We start from the raw sequence: 16205 nt of genomic DNA on the forward strand, positions 1-16205 counted from the left end.
TTACTGTCCCCTGGTACGTGCATGATGCCACCAACAATTTTGCCACGCGTTTCCAAATCGAGCGTCGTGTTTTTCTTCTCTTTCTCGCACGTAGTAGTGTGCGCGTTTGCTATCCCACTCGAGCCAGAACTTATCGGCAAATGCAATGGCTACCGGGATCGGTACCGTTATTTGGAAAAAACCACCGAAAACGAGGATGGCTTCGTGGCAACGAGTGCGAGCGAGACGGAGCACGGGATGAAATTCGCAGCAACGTCGGTCGCTGACAGCACACACAAAGGAGCACACGCTTCGTCCGTGTGTCGCCGGCTCGTTTTAGGCAGCGTCAAAAATGTGATGAAATTTTTGCACCTACGGTTTTCAAAAACTTGCGAAATATGTTCCTTTTTTCAAGGGCTAACAGCAAATTTAGCATAAAACCTACGTTTTCGTGCACTGTACATGCACACGAGCCTACTTAATTTTTTTTTGCAAAATTGCTACCTAGCTTCCTTTCCCTGTTCGTATGGTGCGTACATCACACGCAAAAGCATTAAACCTCTGGTAGTTTAGTTGCAAAATATGCATAAATATTTGGCGTCATACAATTGGCCAGCTTTGGGAAATTTCCATCACGCGATTGTATGCGTAGCGAGGAAGAACAGAGATGGCAACGCTCGCTCGGATAGTAGTAGTAGTAGTTCGGAGAGAAAATACTCTCGCCACATTCGTTCGGATACAAGATTATATTAGAAGCCGAATGTCCCGCGCTCGGCACAGTCTTCGACTAGCAGCCTGATGGAACGGTTGGTCCGCGCGTCACGGTAGTGCGAATTTATTAGTGTGCGTAAAAGTGGTGTGATACAAGTTGTGTTGAGCAGGGGGGGTCATTTTCAAAATGGCGCCGGCTCATTTCGTCGTTCAACCAGAAGCAGCAAGAGCTCATGTCGAGCAAAAGTGTGCGACGCGACAGCTAGCCTGCGCGCAGGATTATTCGTCGGGCAGTGAAATCCTCCGCGGATTGGACTAAAAAAAATACTTTTCTTTAAAACAACTGTGCTTCCTAATGGTGAAATGTGCGTGTGCGTGTGTGTGAAAAAAAAGGACAATGGACTGTGTTAATCGCAACGGTGCTGCGCTCCGTGCTGCGCGCGTTGCTGCGCTCGGTGCAGCGCTCGGTGCGACGGACAGCGAAATCCTCCGCGGATTCGCAATAAAAACTACTGTTTTTATTAACATAGTTGTTGTTGTTGTTGTTGCTGCTGCTGCTGGTGCAATGCGTGTGTGTGTGAAAAGCTTCGTAGGACCATGGACTGACCCGATTGCGGCGGTACGTCGCTCGGACGGGTGAAATGCGTGTGCGTGTGTGTGAAAAGAAATGGACTGCGTTCATCGCGACGGTGCTGCGCTCGGTGCAGCGCTCGGTGCGACGGACAGCGAAATCCTCCGCGGATTCGCACTTAAAATTACTGTTTTTATTAACATAGTTGTTGTTGTTGTTGTTGCTGCTGCTGCTGGTGCAATGCGTGTGTGTGTGAAAAGCTTCGTAGGACCATGGACTGACCCGATTGCGGCGGTACGTCGCTCGGACGGGTGAAATGCGTGTGCGTGTGTGTGAAAAGAAATGGACTGCGTTCATCCCGACGGTGCTTCGCTCGGTGCTTCGCTCGGTGCTTCGCTCGGTGCTTCGCTCGGTGCTTCGCTCGGTGTAAAGGTCGGAAAAGTAAAGCGTTCATATGTGTGCGTTAAAAAACAACGTGTAGTGAAATGGATGGGACTCTGTGCTAAGTGAACCGCAATTGCGCATCGTGGGCGCACGGTCGACACTTCAATCTGCGGCCGCCAGCGGTTCATCGTCGAAGCAGCGACAGCAGTGCGTGAAGCGGCTCTGGTCGTACCAACGAAGGTAAGTGTATTGCATGATTCATTTCTACGCATGGTTTGGGGATTCGTTGCTTTACGTTGGTCGATGGAGAAGCGAACTGCGTTGAGCCCGATGCATCGCTCTACGAAGAAACGCGTGGCGTGCTGAAAGTGTTCCTGGAGAATGTTATCCGCGATGCCCGCCATCACCTATACCGAACAGGCCAAGCGAAAACCGTCACCGCGCGATGGATGCAGTGTACGCGCTGAAGCGTCAGGGTCGCTCCTTGCACGGGTTCGGAGGTTCAACTCGCCAGCCAACGCACATTTTGCACTCATCTCAACAAAACGGTCCTTATCAGGACCACACATTTGCGTGAAAATTCTTTCCATCACAATTCTTTTCTAATGATTCCAATGATTCATTCCATAGTACCAGTCTTTTTGAAGACTAACATTACATATTTGACGCGCTTGGGCGTCTGGCTGAACTTACTGCATCCGAAAAATAGCAGCAAACGTTACTGCAGTGCAGGAATAAATTTTGGCGTAAAATATAAAGTGGATTAAATATGCCCTCGTGCCCTCGTGAGAAAGAGGATGCTCTCATGCCACCGAACGAGACGGAGCGTGGGATGAAATTCGTACCAATTTCGAACATCGATAGGAGGACGCAAAGCAGCGACAAAAATGTGCGGAAATTTTTGCACACACCTTTTTGCCTGCTTGCACCATATAATTCCACCACCAACACTTTTTCGAAAGGGAGGGGGGGTTCGCCTCTTACTGTCCCCTGGTACGTGCATGATGCCACCAACAATTTTGCCACGCGCTTCCAAATCGAGCGTCGTGTTTTTCTTCTCTTTCTCGCACGTAGTAGTGTGCGCGTTTGCTATCCCACTCGAGCCAGAACTTATCGGCAAATGCAATGGCTAACGGGATCGGTACCGTTATTTGGAAAAAACCACCGAAAACGAGGATGGCTTCGTGGCAACGAGTGCGAGCGAGACGAGGCACGGGATGAAATTCGCAGCAACGTCGGTCGCTGACAGCACACACAAAGAAGCACACGCTTCGTCCGTGTGTCGCCGGCTCGTTTTAGGCAGCGTCAAAAATGTGCGGAAATTTTTGCACACACCTTTTTGCCTACTTGCTACATATAATTCCACCACCAACACTTTTTCGAAAGGGAGGGGGGGTTCGCCTCTTACTGTCCCCTGGTACGTGCATGATGCCACCAACAATTTTGCCACGCGTTTCCAAATCGAGCGTCGTGTTTTTCTTCTCTTTCTCGCACGTAGTAGTGTGCGCGTTTGCTATCCCACTCGAGCCAGAACTTATCGGCAAATGCAATGGCTACCGGGATCGGTACCGTTATTTGGAAAAAACCACCGAAAACGAGGATGGCTTCGTGGCAACGAGTGCGAGCGAGACGGAGCACGGGATGAAATTCGCAGCAACGTCGGTCGCTGACAGCACACACAAAGGAGCACACGCTTCGTCCGTGTGTCGCCGGCTCGTTTTAGGCAGCGTCAAAAATGTGATGAAATTTTTGCACCTACGGTTTTCAAAAACTTGCGAAATATGTTCCTTTTTTCAAGGGCTAACAGCAAATTTAGCATAAAACCTACGTTTTCGTGCACTGTACATGCACGCGAGCCTACTTAATTTTTTTTTGCAAAATTGCTACCTAGCTTCCTTTCCCTGTTCGTATGGTGCGTACATCACACGCAAAAGCATTAAACCTCTGGTAGTTTAGTTGCAAAATATGCATAAATATTTGGCGTCATACAATTGGCCAGCTTTGGGAAATTTCCATCACGCGATTGTATGCGTAGCGAGGAAGAACAGAGATGGCAACGCTCGCTCGGATAGTAGTAGTAGTAGTTCGGAGAGAAAATACTCTCGCCACATTCGTTCGGATACAAGATTATATTAGAAGCCGAATGTCCCGCGCTCGGCACAGTCTTCGACTAGCAGCCTGATGGAACGGTTGGTCCGCGCGTCACGGTAGTGCGAATTTATTAGTGTGCGTAAAAGTGGTGTGATACAAGTTGTGTTGAGCAGGGGGGGTCATTTTCAAAATGGCGCCGGCTCATTTCGTCGTTCAACCAGAAGCAGCAAGAGCTCATGTCGAGCAAAAGTGTGCGACGCGACAGCTAGCCTGCGCGCAGGATTATTCGTCGGGCAGTGAAATCCTCCGCGGATTGGACTAAAAAAAATACTTTTCTTTAAAACAACTGTGCTTCCTAATGGTGAAATGTGCGTGTGCGTGTGTGTGAAAAAAAAGGACAATGGACTGTGTTAATCGCAACGGTGCTGCGCTCCGTGCTGCGCGCGTTGCTGCGCTCGGTGCAGCGCTCGGTGCGACGGACAGCGAAATCCTCCGCGGATTCGCAATAAAAACTACTGTTTTTATTAACATAGTTGTTGTTGTTGTTGTTGCTGCTGCTGCTGGTGCAAAGCGTGTGTGTGAAAGTGCTTCGTAGGACCATGGACTGACCCGATTGCGGCGGTACGTCGCTCGGACGGGTGAAATGCGTGTGCGTGTGTGTGAAATGAAATGGACTGCGTTCATCGCGACGGTGCTTCGCTCGGTGCTGCGCGCGTTGCTGCGCTCGGTGCTTCGCTCGGTGCTTCACTCGGTGCGACGGACAGCGAAATCCTCCGCGGATTCGCAATAAAAACTACTGTTTTTATTAACATAGTTGTTGTTGTTGTTGTTGCTGCTGCTGCTGGTGCAATGCGTGTGTGTGTGAAAAGCTTCGTAGGACCATGGACTGACCCGATTGCGGCGGTACGTCGCTCGGACGGGTGAAATGCGTGTGCGTGTGTGTGAAAAGAAATGGACTGCGTTCATCCCGACGGTGCTTCGCTCGGTGCTTCGCTCGGTGCTTCGCTCGGTGCTTCGCTCGGTGCTTCGCTCGGTGCTTCGCTCGGTGTAAAGGTCGGAAAAGTAAAGCGTTCATATGTGTGCGTTAAAAAACAACGTGTAGTGAAATGGATGGGACTCTGTGCTAAGTGAACCGCAATTGCGCATCGTGGGCGCACGGTCGACACTTCAATCTGCGGCCGCCAGCGGTTCATCGTCGAAGCAGCGACAGCAGTGCGTGAAGCGGCTCTGGTCGTACCAACGAAGGTAAGTGTATTGCATGATTCATTTCTACGCATGGTTTGGGGATTCGTTGCTTTACGTTGGTCGATGGAGAAGCGAACTGCGTTGAGCCCGATGCATCGCTCTACGAAGAAACGCGTGGCGTGCTGAAAGTGTTCCTGGAGAATGTTATCCGCGATGCCCGCCATCACCTATACCGAACAGGCCAAGCGAAAACCGTCACCGCGCGATGGATGCAGTGTACGCGCTGAAGCGTCAGGGTCGCTCCTTGTACGGGTTCGGAGGTTCAACTCGCCAGCCAACGCACATTTTGCACTCATCTCAACAAAACGGTCCTTATCAGGACCACACATTTGCGTGAAAATTCTTTCCATCACAATTCTTTTCTAATGATTCCAATGATTCATTCCATAGTACCAGTCTTTTTGAAGACTAACATTACATATTTGACGTGCTTGGGCGTCTGGCTGAACTTACTGCATCCGAAAAATAGCAGCAAACGTTACTGAAGTGCAGGAATAAATTTTGGCGTAAAATATAAAGTGGATTAAATATGCCCTCGTGCCCTCGTGAGAAAGAGGATGCTCTCATGCCACCGAACGAGACGGAGCGTGGGATGAAATTCGTACCAATTTCGGACATCGATAGGAGGACGCAAAGCAGCGACAAAAATGTGCGGAAATTTTTGCACACACCTTTTTGCCTGCTTGCACCATATAATTCCACCACCAACACTTTTGCGAAAGGGGGAGGGGGGGTTCGCCTCTTACTGTCCCCTGGTACGTGCATGATGCCACCAACAATTTTGCCACGCGCTTCCAAATCGAGCGTCGTGTTTTTCTTCTCTTTCTCGCACGTAGTAGTGTGCGCGTTTGCTATCCCACTCGAGCCAGAACTTATCGGCAAATGCAATGGCTAACGGGATCGGTACCGTTATTTGGAAAAAACCACCGAAAACGAGGATGGCTTCGTGGCAACGAGTGCGAGCGAGACGAGGCACGGGATGAAATTCGCAGCAACGTCGGTCGCTGACAGCACACACAAAGAAGCACACGCTTCGTCCGTGTGTCGCCGGCTCGTTTTAGGCAGCGTCAAAAATGTGCGGAAATTTTTGCACACACCTTTTTGCCTACTTGCTACATATAATTCCACCACCAACACTTTTTCGAAAGGGAGGGGGGGTTCGCCTCTTACTGTCCCCTGGTACGTGCATGATGCCACCAACAATTTTGCCACGCGTTTCCAAATCGAGCGTCGTGTTTGTCTTCTCTTTCTCGCACGTAGTAGTGTGCGCGTTTGCTATCCCACTCGAGCCAGAACTTATCGGAAAATGCAATGGCTAACGGGATCGGTACCGTTATTTGGAAAAAACCACCGAAAACGAGGATGGCTTCGTGGCAACGAGTGCGAGCGAGACGAGGCACGGGATGAAATTCGCAGCAACGTCGGTCGCTGACAGCACACACAAAGAAGCACACGCTTCGTCCGTGTGTCGCCGGCTCGTTTTAGGCAGCGTCAAAAATGTGCGGAAATTTTTGCACACACCTTTTTGCCTGCTTGCACCATATAATTCCACCACCAACACTTTTTCGAAAGGGAGGGGGGGTTCGCCTCTTACTGTCCCCTGGTACGTGCATGATGCCACCAACAATTTTGCCACGCGTTTCCAAATCGAGCTTCGTGTTTGTCTTCTCTTTCTCGCACGTAGTAGTGTGCGCGTTTGCTATCCCACTCGAGCCAGAACTTATCGGCAAATGCAATGGCTACCGGGATCGGTACCGTTATTTGGAAAAAACCACCGAAAACGAGGATGGCTTCGTGGCAACGAGTGCGAGCGAGACGGAGCACGGGATGAAATTCGCAGCAACGTCGGTCGCTGACAGCACACACAAAGGAGCACACGCTTCGTCCGTGTGTCGCCGGCTCGTTTTAGGCAGCGTCAAAAATGTGATGAAATTTTTGCACCTACGGTTTTCAAAAACTTGCGAAATATGTTCCTTTTTTCAAGGGCTAACAGCAAATTTAGCATAAAACCTACGTTTTCGTGCACTGTACATGCACGCGAGCCTACTTAATTTTTTTTTGCAAAATTGCTACCTAGCTTCCTTTCCCTGTTCGTATGGTGCGTACATCACACGCAAAAGCATTAAACCTCTGGTAGTTTAGTTGCAAAATATGCATAAATATTTGGCGTCATACAATTGGCCAGCTTTGGGAAATTTCCATCACGCGATTGTATGCGTAGCGAGGAAGAACAGAGATGGCAACGCTCGCTCGGATAGTAGTAGTAGTAGTTCGGAGAGAAAATACTCTCGCCACATTCGTTCGGATACAAGATTATATTAGAAGCCGAATGTCCCGCGCTCGGCACAGTCTTCGACTAGCAGCCTGATGGAACGGTTGGTCCGCGCGTCACGGTAGTGCGAATTTATTAGTGTGCGTAAAAGTGGTGTGATACAAGTTGTGTTGAGCAGGGGGGGTCATTTTCAAAATGGCGCCGGCTCATTTCGTCGTTCAACCAGAAGCAGCAAGAGCTCATGTCGAGCAAAAGTGTGCGACGCGACAGCTAGCCTGCGCGCAGGATTATTCGTCGGGCAGTGAAATCCTCCGCGGATTGGACTAAAAAAAATACTTTTCTTTAAAACAACTGTGCTTCCTAATGGTGAAATGTGCGTGTGCGTGTGTGTGAAAAAAAAGGACAATGGACTGTGTTAATCGCAACGGTGCTGCGCTCCGTGCTGCGCGCGTTGCTGCGCTCGGTGCAGCGCTCGGTGCGACGGACAGCGAAATCCTCCGCGGATTCGCAATAAAAACTACTGTTTTTATTAACATAGTTGTTGTTGTTGTTGTTGCTGCTGCTGCTGGTGCAATGCGTGTGTGTGTGAAAAGCTTCGTAGGACCATGGACTGACCCGATTGCGGCGGTACGTCGCTCGGACGGGTGAAATGCGTGTGCGTGTGTGTGAAAAGAAATGGACTGCGTTCATCGCGACGGTGCTGCGCTCGGTGCAGCGCTCGGTGCGACGGACAGCGAAATCCTCCGCGGATTCGCACTTAAAATTACTGTTTTTATTAACATAGTTGTTGTTGTTGTTGTTGCTGCTGCTGCTGGTGCAATGCGTGTGTGTGTGAAAAGCTTCGTAGGACCATGGACTGACCCGATTGCGGCGGTACGTCGCTCGGACGGGTGAAATGCGTGTGCGTGTGTGTGAAAAGAAATGGACTGCGTTCATCCCGACGGTGCTTCGCTCGGTGCTTCGCTCGGTGCTTCGCTCGGTGCTTCGCTCGGTGTAAAGGTCGGAAAAGTAAAGCGTTCATATGTGTGCGTTAAAAAACAACGTGTAGTGAAATGGATGGGACTCTGTGCTAAGTGAACCGCAATTGCGCATCGTGGGCGCACGGTCGACACTTCAATCTGCGGCCGCCAGCGGTTCATCGTCGAAGCAGCGACAGCAGTGCGTGAAGCGGCTCTGGTCGTACCAACGAAGGTAAGTGTATTGCATGATTCATTTCTACGCATGGTTTGGGGATTCGTTGCTTTACGTTGGTCGATGGAGAAGCGAACTGCGTTGAGCCCGATGCATCGCTCTACGAAGAAACGCGTGGCGTGCTGAAAGTGTTCCTGGAGAATGTTATCCGCGATGCCCGCCATCACCTATACCGAACAGGCCAAGCGAAAACCGTCACCGCGCGATGGATGCAGTGTACGCGCTGAAGCGTCAGGGTCGCTCCTTGCACGGGTTCGGAGGTTCAACTCGCCAGCCAACGCACATTTTGCACTCATCTCAACAAAACGGTCCTTATCAGGACCACACATTTGCGTGAAAATTCTTTCCATCACAATTCTTTTCTAATGATTCCAATGATTCATTCCATAGTACCAGTCTTTTTGAAGACTAACATTACATATTTGACGCGCTTGGGCGTCTGGCTGAACTTACTGCATCCGAAAAATAGCAGCAAACGTTACTGCAGTGCAGGAATAAATTTTGGCGTAAAATATAAAGTGGATTAAATATGCCCTCGTGCCCTCGTGAGAAAGAGGATGCTCTCATGCCACCGAACGAGACGGAGCGTGGGATGAAATTCGTACCAATTTCGAACATCGATAGGAGGACGCAAAGCAGCGACAAAAATGTGCGGAAATTTTTGCACACACCTTTTTGCCTGCTTGCACCATATAATTCCACCACCAACACTTTTTCGAAAGGGAGGGGGGGTTCGCCTCTTACTGTCCCCTGGTACGTGCATGATGCCACCAACAATTTTGCCACGCGTTTCCAAATCGAGCGTCGTGTTTGTCTTCTCTTTCTCGCACGTAGTAGTGTGCGCGTTTGCTATCCCACTCGAGCCAGAACTTATCGGAAAATGCAATGGCTAACGGGATCGGTACCGTTATTTGGAAAAAACCACCGAAAACGAGGATGGCTTCGTGGCAACGAGTGCGAGCGAGACGAGGCACGGGATGAAATTCGCAGCAACGTCGGTCGCTGACAGCACACACAAAGAAGCACACGCTTCGTCCGTGTGTCGCCGGCTCGTTTTAGGCAGCGTCAAAAATGTGCGGAAATTTTTGCACACACCTTTTTGCCTACTTGCTACATATAATTCCACCACCAACACTTTTTCGAAAGGGAGGGGGGGTTCGCCTCTTACTGTCCCCTGGTACGTGCATGATGCCACCAACAATTTTGCCACGCGTTTCCAAATCGAGCGTCGTGTTTTTCTTCTCTTTCTCGCACGTAGTAGTGTGCGCGTTTGCTATCCCACTCGAGCCAGAACTTATCGGCAAATGCAATGGCTACCGGGATCGGTACCGTTATTTGGAAAAAACCACCGAAAACGAGGATGGCTTCGTGGCAACGAGTGCGAGCGAGACGGAGCACGGGATGAAATTCGCAGCAACGTCGGTCGCTGACAGCACACACAAAGGAGCACACGCTTCGTCCGTGTGTCGCCGGCTCGTTTTAGGCAGCGTCAAAAATGTGATGAAATTTTTGCACCTACGGTTTTCAAAAACTTGCGAAATATGTTCCTTTTTTCAAGGGCTAACAGCAAATTTAGCATAAAACCTACGTTTTCGTGCACTGTACATGCACGCGAGCCTACTTAATTTTTTTTTGCAAAATTGCTACCTAGCTTCCTTTCCCTGTTCGTATGGTGCGTACATCACACGCAAAAGCATTAAACCTCTGGTAGTTTAGTTGCAAAATATGCATAAATATTTGGCGTCATACAATTGGCCAGCTTTGGGAAATTTCCATCACGCGATTGTATGCGTAGCGAGGAAGAACAGAGATGGCAACGCTCGCTCGGATAGTAGTAGTAGTAGTTCGGAGAGAAAATACTCTCGCCACATTCGTTCGGATACAAGATTATATTAGAAGCCGAATGTCCCGCGCTCGGCACAGTCTTCGACTAGCAGCCTGATGGAACGGTTGGTCCGCGCGTCACGGTAGTGCGAATTTATTAGTGTGCGTAAAAGTGGTGTGATACAAGTTGTGTTGAGCAGGGGGGGTCATTTTCAAAATGGCGCCGGCTCATTTCGTCGTTCAACCAGAAGCAGCAAGAGCTCATGTCGAGCAAAAGTGTGCGACGCGACAGCTAGCCTGCGCGCAGGATTATTCGTCGGGCAGTGAAATCCTCCGCGGATTGGACTAAAAAAAATACTTTTCTTTAAAACAACTGTGCTTCCTAATGGTGAAATGTGCGTGTGCGTGTGTGTGAAAAAAAAGGACAATGGACTGTGTTAATCGCAACGGTGCTGCGCTCCGTGCTGCGCGCGTTGCTGCGCTCGGTGCAGCGCTCGGTGCGACGGACAGCGAAATCCTCCGCGGATTCGCAATAAAAACTACTGTTTTTATTAACATAGTTGTTGTTGTTGTTGTTGCTGCTGCTGCTGGTGCAAAGCGTGTGTGTGAAAGTGCTTCGTAGGACTATGGACTGGCCCGATTGCGGCGGTACGTCGCTCGGACGGGTGAAATGCGTGTGCGTGTGTGTGAAAAGAAATGGACTGCGTTCATCCCGACGGTGCTTCGCTCGGTGCTTCGCTCGGTGCTTCGCTCGGTGCTTCGCTCGGTGCTTCGCTCGGTGCTTCGCTCGGTGTAAAGGTCGGAAAAGTAAAGCGTTCATATGTGTGCGTTAAAAAACAACGTGTAGTGAAATGGATGGGACTCTGTGCTAAGTGAACCGCAATTGCGCATCGTGGGCGCACGGTCGACACTTCAATCTGCGGCCGCCAGCGGTTCATCGTCGAAGCAGCGACAGCAGTGCGTGAAGCGGCTCTGGTCGTACCAACGAAGGTAAGTGTATTGCATGATTCATTTCTACGCATGGTTTGGGGATTCGTTGCTTTACGTTGGTCGATGGAGAAGCGAACTGCGTTGAGCCCGATGCATCGCTCTACGAAGAAACGCGTGGCGTGCTGAAAGTGTTCCTGGAGAATGTTATCCGCGATGCCCGCCATCACCTATACCGAACAGGCCAAGCGAAAACCGTCACCGCGCGATGGATGCAGTGTACGCGCTGAAGCGTCAGGGTCGCTCCTTGCACGGGTTCGGAGGTTCAACTCGCCAGCCAACGCACATTTTGCACTCATCTCAACAAAACGGTCCTTATCAGGACCACACATTTGCGTGAAAATTCTTTCCATCACAATTCTTTTCTAATGATTCCAATGATTCATTCCATAGTACCAGTCTTTTTGAAGACTAACATTACATATTTGACGCGCTTGGGCGTCTGGCTGAACTTACTGCATCCGAAAAATAGCAGCAAACGTTACTGCAGTGCAGGAATAAATTTTGGCGTAAAATATAAAGTGGATTAAATATGCCCTCGTGCCCTCGTGAGAAAGAGGATGCTCTCATGCCACCGAACGAGACGGAGCGTGGGATGAAATTCGTACCAATTTCGAACATCGATAGGAGGACGCAAAGCAGCGACAAAAATGTGCGGAAATTTTTGCACACACCTTTTTGCCTGCTTGCACCATATAATTCCACCACCAACACTTTTTCGAAAGGGAGGGGGGGTTCGCCTCTTACTGTCCCCTGGTACGTGCATGATGCCACCAACAATTTTGCCACGCGCTTCCAAATCGAGCGTCGTGTTTTTCTTCTCTTTCTCGCACGTAGTAGTGTGCGCGTTTGCTATCCCACTCGAGCCAGAACTTATCGGCAAATGCAATGGCTAACGGGATCGGTACCGTTATTTGGAAAAAACCACCGAAAACGAGGATGGCTTCGTGGCAACGAGTGCGAGCGAGACGAGGCACGGGATGAAATTCGCAGCAACGTCGGTCGCTGACAGCACACACAAAGAAGCACACGCTTCGTCCGTGTGTCGCCGGCTCGTTTTAGGCAGCGTCAAAAATGTGCGGAAATTTTTGCACACACCTTTTTGCCTACTTGCTACATATAATTCCACCACCAACACTTTTTCGAAAGGGAGGGGGGGTTCGCCTCTTACTGTCCCCTGGTACGTGCATGATGCCACCAACAATTTTGCCACGCGTTTCCAAATCGAGCGTCGTGTTTTTCTTCTCTTTCTCGCACGTAGTAGTGTGCGCGTTTGCTATCCCACTCGAGCCAGAACTTATCGGCAAATGCAATGGCTACCGGGATCGGTACCGTTATTTGGAAAAAACCACCGAAAACGAGGATGGCTTCGTGGCAACGAGTGCGAGCGAGACGGAGCACGGGATGAAATTCGCAGCAACGTCGGTCGCTGACAGCACACACAAAGGAGCACACGCTTCGTCCGTGTGTCGCCGGCTCGTTTTAGGCAGCGTCAAAAATGTGATGAAATTTTTGCACCTACGGTTTTCAAAAACTTGCGAAATATGTTCCTTTTTTCAAGGGCTAACAGCAAATTTAGCATAAAACCTACGTTTTCGTGCACTGTACATGCACGCGAGCCTACTTAATTTTTTTTTGCAAAATTGCTACCTAGCTTCCTTTCCCTGTTCGTATGGTGCGTACATCACACGCAAAAGCATTAAACCTCTGGTAGTTTAGTTGCAAAATATGCATAAATATTTGGCGTCATACAATTGGCCAGCTTTGGGAAATTTCCATCACGCGATTGTATGCGTAGCGAGGAAGAACAGAGATGGCAACGCTCGCTCGGATAGTAGTAGTAGTAGTTCGGAGAGAAAATACTCTCGCCACATTCGTTCGGATACAAGATTATATTAGAAGCCGAATGTCCCGCGCTCGGCACAGTCTTCGACTAGCAGCCTGATGGAACGGTTGGTCCGCGCGTCACGGTAGTGCGAATTTATTAGTGTGCGTAAAAGTGGTGTGATACAAGTTGTGTTGAGCAGGGGGGGTCATTTTCAAAATGGCGCCGGCTCATTTCGTCGTTCAACCAGAAGCAGCAAGAGCTCATGTCGAGCAAAAGTGTGCGACGCGACAGCTAGCCTGCGCGCAGGATTATTCGTCGGGCAGTGAAATCCTCCGCGGATTGGACTAAAAAAAATACTTTTCTTTAAAACAACTGTGCTTCCTAATGGTGAAATGTGCGTGTGCGTGTGTGTGAAAAAAAAGGACAATGGACTGTGTTAATCGCAACGGTGCTGCGCTCCGTGCTGCGCGCGTTGCTGCGCTCGGTGCAGCGCTCGGTGCGACGGACAGCGAAATCCTCCGCGGATTCGCAATAAAAACTACTGTTTTTATTAACATAGTTGTTGTTGTTGTTGTTGCTGCTGCTGCTGGTGCAAAGCGTGTGTGTGAAAGTGCTTCGTAGGACTATGGACTGGCCCGATTGCGGCGGTACGTCGCTCGGACGGGTGAAATGCGTGTGCGTGTGTGTGAAATGAAATGGACTGCGTTCATCGCGACGGTGCTTCGCTCGGTGCTGCGCGCGTTGCTGCGCTCGGTGCTTCGCTCGGTGCTTCACTCGGTGCGACGGACAGCGAAATCCTCCGCGGATTCGCACTAAAAACTACTGTTTTTATTAACATAGTTGTTGTTGTTGTTGTTGCTGCTGCTGCTGGTGCAATGCGTGTGTGTGTGAAAAGCTTCGTAGGACCATGGACTGACCCGATTGCGGCGGTACGTCGCTCGGACGGGTGAAATGCGTGTGCGTGTGTGTGAAAAGAAATGGACTGCGTTCATCGCGACGGTGCTGCGCTCGGTGCAGCGCTCGGTGCGACGGACAGCGAAATCCTCCGCGGATTCGCACTTAAAATTACTGTTTTTATTAACATAGTTGTTGTTGTTGTTGTTGCTGCTGCTGCTGGTGCAATGCGTGTGTGTGTGAAAAGCTTCGTAGGACCATGGACTGACCCGATTGCGGCGGTACGTCGCTCGGACGGGTGAAATGCGTGTGCGTGTGTGTGAAAAGAAATGGACTGCGTTCATCCCGACGGTGCTTCGCTCGGTGCTTCGCTCGGTGCTTCGCTCGGTGCTTCGCTCGGTGCTTCGCTCGGTGCTTCGCTCGGTGTAAAGGTCGGAAAAGTAAAGCGTTCATATGTGTGCGTTAAAAAACAACGTGTAGTGAAATGGATGGGACTCTGTGCTAAGTGAACCGCAATTGCGCATCGTGGGCGCACGGTCGACACTTCAATCTGCGGCCGCCAGCGGTTCATCGTCGAAGCAGCGACAGCAGTGCGTGAAGCGGCTCTGGTCGTACCAACGAAGGTAAGTGTATTGCATGATTCATTTCTACGCATGGTTTGGGGATTCGTTGCTTTACGTTGGTCGATGGAGAAGCGAACTGCGTTGAGCCCGATGCATCGCTCTACGAAGAAACGCGTGGCGTGCTGAAAGTGTTCCTGGAGAATGTTATCCGCGATGCCCGCCATCACCTATACCGAACAGGCCAAGCGAAAACCGTCACCGCGCGATGGATGCAGTGTACGCGCTGAAGCGTCAGGGTCGCTCCTTGTACGGGTTCGGAGGTTCAACTCGCCAGCCAACGCACATTTTGCACTCATCTCAACAAAACGGTCCTTATCAGGACCACACATTTGCGTGAAAATTCTTTCCATCACAATTCTTTTCTAATGATTCCAATGATTCATTCCATAGTACCAGTCTTTTTGAAGACTAACATTACATATTTGACGTGCTTGGGCGTCTGGCTGAACTTACTGCATCCGAAAAATAGCAGCAAACGTTACTGAAGTGCAGGAATAAATTTTGGCGTAAAATATAAAGTGGATTAAATATGCCCTCGTGCCCTCGTGAGAAAGAGGATGCTCTCATGCCACCGAACGAGACGGAGCGTGGGATGAAATTCGTACCAATTTCGGACATCGATAGGAGGACGCAAAGCAGCGACAAAAATGTGCGGAAATTTTTGCACACACCTTTTTGCCTGCTTGCACCATATAATTCCACCACCAACACTTTTGCGAAAGGGGGAGGGGGGGTTCGCCTCTTACTGTCCCCTGGTACGTGCATGATGCCACCAACAATTTTGCCACGCGCTTCCAAATCGAGCGTCGTGTTTTTCTTCTCTTTCTCGCACGTAGTAGTGTGCGCGTTTGCTATCCCACTCGAGCCAGAACTTATCGGCAAATGCAATGGCTAACGGGATCGGTACCGTTATTTGGAAAAAACCACCGAAAACGAGGATGGCTTCGTGGCAACGAGTGCGAGCGAGACGAGGCACGGGATGAAATTCGCAGCAACGTCGGTCGCTGACAGCACACACAAAGAAGCACACGCTTCGTCCGTGTGTCGCCGGCTCGTTTTAGGCAGCGTCAAAAATGTGCGGAAATTTTTGCACACACCTTTTTGCCTGCTTGCACCATATAATTCCACCACCAACACTTTTTCGAAAGGGAGGGGGGGTTCGCCTCTTACTGTCCCCTGGTACGTGCATGATGCCACCAACAATTTTGCCACGCGTTTCCAAATCGAGCTTCGTGTTTGTCTTCTCTTTCTCGCACGTAGTAGTGTGCGCGTTTGCTATCCCACTCGAGCCAGAACTTATCGGCAAATGCAATGGCTACCGGGATCGGTACCGTTATTTGGAAAAAACCACCGAAAACGAGGATGGCTTCGTGGCAACGAGTGCGAGCGAGACGGAGCACGGGATGAAATTCGCAGCAACGTCGGTCGCTGACAGCACACACAAAGGAGCACACGCTTCGTCCGTGTGTCGCCGGCTCGTTTTAGGCAGCGTCAAAAATGTGATGAAATTTTTGCACCTACGGTTTTCAAAAACTTGCGAAATATGTTCCTTTTTTCAAGGGCTAACAGCAAATTTAGCATAAAACCTACGTTTTCGTGCACTGT

This window comes from Anopheles marshallii, chromosome 2, assembly GCF_943734725.1.
Source record: "Anopheles marshallii chromosome 2, idAnoMarsDA_429_01, whole genome shotgun sequence".
NCBI lineage: Eukaryota > Metazoa > Arthropoda > Insecta > Diptera > Culicidae > Anopheles > Anopheles marshallii.